Below are 8,245 nucleotides of genomic sequence, written 5' to 3'. Positions count from 1 at the left end.
CAAATGAAGAAATGGAAACTCGAAAAGGATCCTTCTGATTCTCAAAGAATGAGGGGCAAGGGGATTGATACCGAGAAAGATTTCTTCTTATTATAAGACGTGATTTGATCTGCATATGTTTGGTAAAAGAACAATCTTCTCCTTTAATCATATCATAAATGGAAAGTGTTCAATTAGAACATGAAAACGTGACTCAATTGGTCTTAGTTAGTCTTCGGGATGGAGTGGAAGAAGGGCGGAGACTCTCGAACGAGGAAAAGGATCCCTTCGAAAGAATTGACCGAGGAGCCGTATGAGGTGAAAATCTCATGTACGGTTCTGTAAAGGGAAAGTAAGGGTGACTTATCTGTCGACTTTTCCACTATCAACCCCAAAAAACCCAACTCTGCCTTACGTAAAGTTGCCAGAGTACGATTAACCTCTGGATTTGAAATCACTGCTTATATACCTAGTATTGGCCATAATTTATTTCCATTTCCAGGTAAGATGAGCGGAGACGAGTTTATCAGCACCGATACCCCCACGCATCGTGGCCGGTTCCCTCGGGGGTAGAAACTTAGCTTGGAGAAAGATCCCGTTGATCTTCGGGCTGGCCCTTGCCTATTGAAAGTATGGTGTCTCATAAATGCTTTGTTAATGCCTCTTATTCGTAGGATCGGTCCAAAGCGCGGCTGAGTTGACGTTGATAGACTTGTGCGTGCTCTGCCGCTCGTAACCTTTTTTTTTCTCCCATCGATCGAATCGAGGAGGTCAAGTTTCGAGAGCAGAGCCTCTCGCTTCTGATTATCAGTCATATCGTCGTCAAGCAGAACGCGCAGGGAAGGAATCGTCGAGTTCACTGGGAAGAATGGCGTCCATGCCAACGACTAAGGAGAAGGGGACCAGTGGCTATACAGATTGACGTCCGATAAGCCCAGAGAGCCTCAAGAAGGCGATCTGGCCAGTCTCCTCCGACTCAAAAGTGTTTGTAGCTATGGTATGGGTCTGGTCTGAAGACCAATGGGTCAAAAAAGGGGATATCCTCTTCTTTGGCTACACCAACTAATGTAGTAGATTGCGTTCCCGGAGGACACTTTCTCCATTTCGTCAGTACTGGTAACAACGGATCTTGACCTCGTTTCTTTTTCTTGTTATTTGACTTCTTGGAATGGAATTCTTCTCATGATAGTCACACAAGCAAAGGAGAAGAGGATGGGTCCCGAGGGAACTCTTTTTCTTCTATTCTAAGTTTTGATTGCACGAGCAGCATAACAACATAACAGTTTTGTGTAAGGAAGTAAGGAAAGACTCCTTTCTGAAATTGAAGGACTTAATTAGCCTGTCATATATAACAGATAATGAGTCTCAAAGAGAGTTTCCAATGGGTTACATCAAGTTCCATTCCCTGTATGCGAAATCAGTAAACACGAATATCTGTATATAAGAAACTTCTATTCCAATCCACAATCGGTCCAACAAGGCAACTGTCGTCAACTAGATCAATCAGGAATAAGCAATATGTCGTACCCTATCTGTCATATTTGCTTTTCGGTAAAGGGTACACACGACTTTATTTTTACTTATTCAATTCTCTGTCTTGCTAAACACAAATCCTTCTTTTCTTGTATAGACGAAATAAAAATGAGAACTAAGTAGGTTTCGACCCATTAAAGGAGTCAATGGCACGCACACAAAGCAGGAGGAAATCAGTACCCCGCGAGGCTGGCGAAGTCGGCACAAGTAGGCGGAGTAGAGGCAGCAGTTGCGGGCTCAGGTGCGGCTAAATCGCAATCAATATTCCCGTCTGGGGTTGGCGGAGTTGGTAGAAAGCACGGTTGGCGATAAGCTGGTACTAGTTTCATTCTTTCTATTCCAAAATCCAATACCCGAAACTGGTAAATCAAACAATGTAGGCACACGTTGGCACAGTTCTGTAAATAAGAGATGTCTCATCCGGTTGAGCTGTCGCAATCAGTCTTTCTCTTCCTTTCTTAGTAGCAGATCCAACATGACTGTATTAAACCTTAAGCAATCAGGGTTAAGCTAGCTCATTGCCTGAAAGTGGAGCTCGTATTATACACCTTGACCCCCACCTTTTATGAATCCTTCCTCCATATATATTGTTATATAAGATCAATATCATAACTGCCTCATTCAGATCGATTCCAGTCGCTGCTACGGTCACATCAATCCGTTATGGCTCGGACCCTCTTAGCAGCTGGATCCTTCGGGAAGCCATAGTAGGGATTACGTCAGTACATTCTTAGGCGAGCAGTGGGTTATATCACCCCTATTTTGTTTTTGACCTTCTTTCTTAGGCATGGGACCAAACCAAGGTTGATCGAAGTTGAACATTCCTATGGAACTCCCCTTCAGACGACTTCTCTGCGCTTGCCCAGCACCTTTCGTTTTATGGACTAGGACCAATTTCACCTCAGACCATGCTCAAGTCATAACTGACTGGATAACGTTCTCTCAAGGACCTGTAAAACTCTCTAATGCGGATGATCAAACGTTGCTTCAGATGTGTATGAGAAGGAAGCGTCTCACATGACTCTTAGATAGAAACCAGCATAGTCTATGAATTAGCATGAACAGTTTATTGAACTTGGTTGCACTCGTAAAGCGAGCGTGAAGAGAGCTGCGAAAGAAGCCCATGGAACGGAGCGGTTATTTTTCCTGACTAGCAAGTGGACAGGCTCAGATGGCGTAGCTGATGTGTCATGCTAGGTATCTTTTATTGGCCAAGTCAGGCAGGATAGTCAAGTAAGAAAATAGACCATAAGCCATCCTTTCTTTTTTTTACTTTCTCAGATATTTCATAAAATGAACTCTCTATGGATCCCACCATAGAAGGGCAACAAGAGCTAATGGACTCAGTTAGGGCAATAGATGATAACGACTCGTCAGGTTCGAACTGACATTATTTATATACTAAGACCTATATTCCATGAAGGAGTCGCGAAACTTCTGTTAGGTTCTTATCTGAGATTCCGTCTATACGGAGCATATGTTGGTTTAGAATTGCTCGGGAATTCATTGATAGTGACTTTTGAAGTTCTAGGTTTTCTAGTCTACTCCTCTTTTTTCTCGATCGAGCCGCTTTCCCTCATTCTACTCGTCCAGCCCTCTTCACGAACTTGTACAATCAATGCCACAAAGATAGCAAACTCGATTATCGAATATATAAGGAAAGGGGCGACGGTTTGGCACCAGATATCCGGGGGTGTGGAAAGAGCAGCTGTGAAAAGCGGAAAAACCATCAAAAAACGACGATTGCTCGTGAAGGTTTCCACAGAAAGACCCCTTGGTTCTGGCAAACAGATCACAATTACAGGTACCTGGGAGCATACCGATGGAATGAACAAAATACGAACAGTTAACATAATATAGTCATAGATCTTAGGTTGTAACTTGATCATGAGCGAATTTGTTGATGTTGCACCCACGAAGTATGGAAAGTGCCAAACATTGGGAACTACCCGGGGAGGAGTTAGGAGCAGGAACAAGGAGAAGCGAGAACCACTTAAATGGAGGATTCTATTGTATTTCTGCCTTTGTTCCCCATAGCAACTGGGGATCGAAAAGCACCAAATTTGATGACTTATTAAGGGAAAGACGAAGTAAGAGCATGCTATTGAAGACGTTGCAACATATGTCGGGGGGGCCTCCGTTGATTGTGTACAAACAAAATACGAGTCCAAAGGTAGGGTAATAAAGGGTTTAGCTAATGGAGAAATTGACTCTTCCGGGAACCAGTAACGCGTAAACCATGTCAAACCAAGACCGATCAATATCCGAACGGAACGGATTCGAACTTCTCCTAGAAAAGTTTCCGGTGCGAAATTCAAAAAAATGAGTAATTCAAAGGAAAAATGAATTTGAGGCATGCGCCGGACTGAAGAGACTGATTCCTTTCTCCGGGACCATTTCTTTGTTTGCGTCAGAGAATCCCGCACCCTGTTTGCAATCAATGCAAATTAACATTGCTCAAGACCCCGAGAAGGCCCTGATAGAAGTGGGACCGTCTCTTCTGAGCTTTGAAGTCCCTTTTCCATTTCCGTAATTCCTTTACGACAAAATCCCCTGCTAATCCCCCAGCACGCAGTTGTCCAACCTGGGTTTTTAGATAGTGGTTGATTGCCCTGGATTCGTAACTACTACCCTCGCCCCCCCAACATCTTTTTATTACGATTCGCTCATTTTGAAGGTTCGTTCTGCTTTTGGTCTTCAAGAAATTCATAATATTTCTGAATTCCCGTTTTTGCGCTGGGTCAAGCGTGTCCCCCTCCAGAAAATCCGTAATGGGATCGTCCTGAGCAGGCGGGGCGTCCTGAGCAGGTGGGGGTCCAGAATCAATTCCAAAGTCCAGTGCCAACTTCATGATCAAAATCAACTATCACCTTCTCGGGACTCGACCTGGAACTTCTTTCACTTTAATATGCCTCGTTCAATGAGAAAGCATCTGATCGAAGAGCAGCACTAAAGAAGCACGCTAGACTTCCTACTTTTGGGGTTTTTAAGGTGACCGATGCCTTTCAAAAGTGTGCTTTGGGCCCATCCTTAGTACTTGACGCAGAATGGAGCTAGTTATCCATTTTCAAAAGCGGATTCAGTGGTTCAAGAAGTAGAATTATGCATAGATTGCCGAAAGAAAGACGAATAAAGACGAATGGAAAGGCCTGTGGACATGACCAAAACAAGGGCTAGTAGCACTTTTCTCAGGAATTGCCCTGCAGATGGAGGACAAAGGGTTTTCATCTCGCGAAGAATCAGCAGTTGTGTTGTATATTGACTAAGCTAAATACCATTTTCACTACTTTTGGCCACAGGCGAGATAGAGTTTTTTCTTGAAATTGAGTTCGGACCGATTACTCATAGAAAATGACTACAAAGCAAGGCGAAAGCATGAAGAATTCAATTCTGATGAGAAGGTATTAGTTAGTGGGTGCAAAGGAGCTTTTCCAACCAAGCTAGCATGTGATTGCGATGAAATACTTTTGGGCGGGGCATTACCGATACTAAGATGAAATTCGAAATGAGAAAGGGCTTCGAGCCTCATGCTTTCCTGTTTTATTTGGTTGGGAAATGGCTCTTTCCTGATCTCTTTTTGAAATAATTCTATCTCTGTTTGCTAAGTATGTCAATTTCTCCTTAGTAACAAGGCCAAAACCGGGGTTTTACAAGTTTTGACTCATTTTTGACCCGATCATCCCGATCGTGCCGCCGTGGAGTCTTATCTTTGTCTGGCTCCGATCTCTGGAAGCGATTAAACTTCTTCTGCGGGTTATTCTTCTACTGCTTATTGCCGGACCCTTCTTTCCTCTTATACGGATTGGGAAAGTATTTCTATTATACGTATATTCTTAAACACATGACACCTTAGGCGCACACTTTATTCGGACAGTGGGGCACGATGCTCTAAAAGAATTTATAGAAAAAAAAACATAGCGGTAACGGCTGTTTTAGAAAGCACCTCTTCCTTTCCTGAAACTCAAACAACCTACTAGGCTACTAAAAGGCTAATCCAGACGAAGAAGATAGCGAGAAAACGACTCCTCAAGCCGAAGTAAGGGCGGGACCATCTTCTTTTCTGACCGTTTGGAGCTGCTCACAAGGCCTAAACCTTCCTGTAATCCCTGGAGCTTCGTCAGAGCCTTTTCCTTTCCCACAAGTCAGAGCTCAATTTACCTTCGCCACAGCTCTAAAATAAGGAGAATCAGCTCAAGATAAAAGGGCTCGCACTCAATTGATCCGGGTCAACACTTCCTGTATCTGGTTTCGGCTTTATTTTGACTCCTTGTAGGGGCTCATGACAGTCTTGTAGGGGATCCAAAGGCTTTCGAGCAGTAGCGGCAGTGGGGCGGGAGAGTTGGTTATTCAATTGATCCTCTGATGTTGGCCCTTCTGCATCATCCAGCAAGGCTCGGAAGTCTGAGCTATTAAGGTGCGGTGGTGTGACGCCCGGATAATTAAGCTACAGTAAACCTCTGCTAATGGTGCCATGTCACCTCGGTTACTGTTGATAAACTCGAGCTAGTTCAAAGAAATGATTCAAATTAAAATTTAAAATATAGGCAAACAGTAAAATTTTCAAATATCAAAACTAAAATGTTCGGGTTGTGTCAAATAGATCGTAAGTAATTATGGTGGAGAAATCAAACTTTAGTAAAATGTTTAAAGGCTCTAAAACAATTAAAACAGTAGTGAAAACAACTAAACAGATACCTATTGAATTTATAAAATGCTAAAACTATTTTATTATGTGTTAAGAATTAACCTCACAGTAGCTTGTTGATAAATACAAATTTAGGCACTAGTCGTAATTTTTATAAAACTAAAAATAAAAGAAACTACAAAAAAAATAAACTAACAAAGAACAAAAAAAGGAAATAGCAGACACCCCCTCCCCCTCGCTGGACCATGGCCCGGCTGGCCTATGGGCCGCCAGGCCGGCCCAGCCGGCCTCCCCTTAGCCCCCCCCCCCGACCCCACCCCAACCCCAGTGCGCCCCCCCCCCCCCCTGTCGCTCCATCCCCACCCTCTCCCTCCAGCGCCGCCAGGGGAGAACCCCACGCACGACCTCCCCTCCCCACTCTCTCTCGTCTCTCTCCCAGCCATGCCCCGCCCCTGACGCGGTCGCCCTCCCCCGGAGCCTCCGCCGGCGTTCACTGCCCCCACCTCGCCCATGCGACCCCGCCCGAGGAACCGTTGCTTGCCGCCGTCCCTAGCGCCCGAGGACGACCCCGCCGTCGCCTCTCGTCGCTACCCGGAGCTCCTCCGCCTCGACTCCGTCGACGCACGCGTCCCCGTCCTCCTCCGACGGCCTCCTTCGAGCCTCGTCGCCCCCGGTCTCTACTCGACCATGAGGACCCCAACCCCTCTCTTCTCCTCTCTCTCCCGTGTACTCGCACTCACCATGGCCGTCCCGATGCCCGTGCACGTGTGTCGCGCTCCGCCCGCGCACTGGGCTTGCCCGGCTCGCGCCCGTCACTCCCTGACGCAAGCTCGCCCGCGGCCTTCCCACTACTGCCAGCATCACCCTTCCGCTTCCCCTGCCGCTGCCACGCCCCGACGCGCGCGCTCGCGCCGTGGCCTCACAGAGCCAGCCGCCCCGCCGCGTGTCGTGCTAGCCCGCACGCGCCTCCTCTGCCGCACGTGCCTACGCCTGATGCGCGTCGCCCAACGGTGTTCCCCGCTCCTGCTGCTACGTGCGTCCCGCCCTATTGCCGCCCCGCCGTGCCTGGCCGTCCGCCGCTGCTTCCGGCGGCTCCGCGAGCCACCCCGCGCGCATCGCCGCCTCTGCCGGCCTCTAGCGCCTGCGTGCATGCCACCGCGCCTCCCTTCGCTCCCGCCGCCTCGCCGTACGCCCCGCTCGGCCACGGTCGCCGGCGATGGGTCACGCGCCGGCCCCCTTCCCCGCTGGCCACATCGCCCTGTTGGGTGGGCTGTCGCCCGCCTCCGCGCTGCGCTGAGAACCACTACCCGTATGCCCGTTAAGGGCCTTGACCCTATGACAAGTGGGGCACACCCCCAGAACATTAAAAAAAAGTATATAAAATAAATAAAACAATAATTAAAATAAATAAATTTAATTAATCAATTAATTAACTAAATTAATTAAGTTAATTAACCTTAATTAATTAATCTAATTAACTTGTTAGCTTAATTAAACAGTAATTAGTTTAACTAAACCCTAATTAACCTAACAGAGTATGACAGGTGGGTCCCACTGGACCCACGCGTCAGGTTCGACCCAGTCAACCCCTGTTAACTGCTGATGTCAGCATGACATCATGCTGATGTCATAAATATCTATTTTGAATTAATTAAATAATTAATTAAATTTCAGAAATTAATAAAATCTTTAGAAAATCATATCTTTTAATCCGTAACTCGGATTAAATTATTTTCAACATGAAAGTTGCTCAGAACGATGAGACGAATCCGGATACGCAGCCCGTTTATCCGCCACGCATCCCTAGCATAGCGAGCATGCAACTTTCCCCCTCTGGTTCGTCTGTCCGAAAACGCGAAACACTGGGGATACTTTCCCGGATGTTATCCCCCTTCACCGGTATCACCTAATACCGTGTTAGGGCACCCCTAGCACCGTTACTTGTCTTGTCATGCATCGTTATGCATCTGTTTGCATTATATTCATTGTTTCTTCCCCCCCTCTTCTTCCGCTAGACACCGAGACCGACGCCGCTGCTACCCAGTACGACTACGGTGTTGACGACCACTCTCTCTTGCCAGAGCAACC

Source organism: Triticum urartu, chromosome 5 (assembly GCF_003073215.2).
Source record: "Triticum urartu cultivar G1812 chromosome 5, Tu2.1, whole genome shotgun sequence".
Lineage (NCBI taxonomy): Eukaryota > Viridiplantae > Streptophyta > Magnoliopsida > Poales > Poaceae > Triticum > Triticum urartu.
This window is presented reverse-complemented; position numbering follows the sequence as displayed.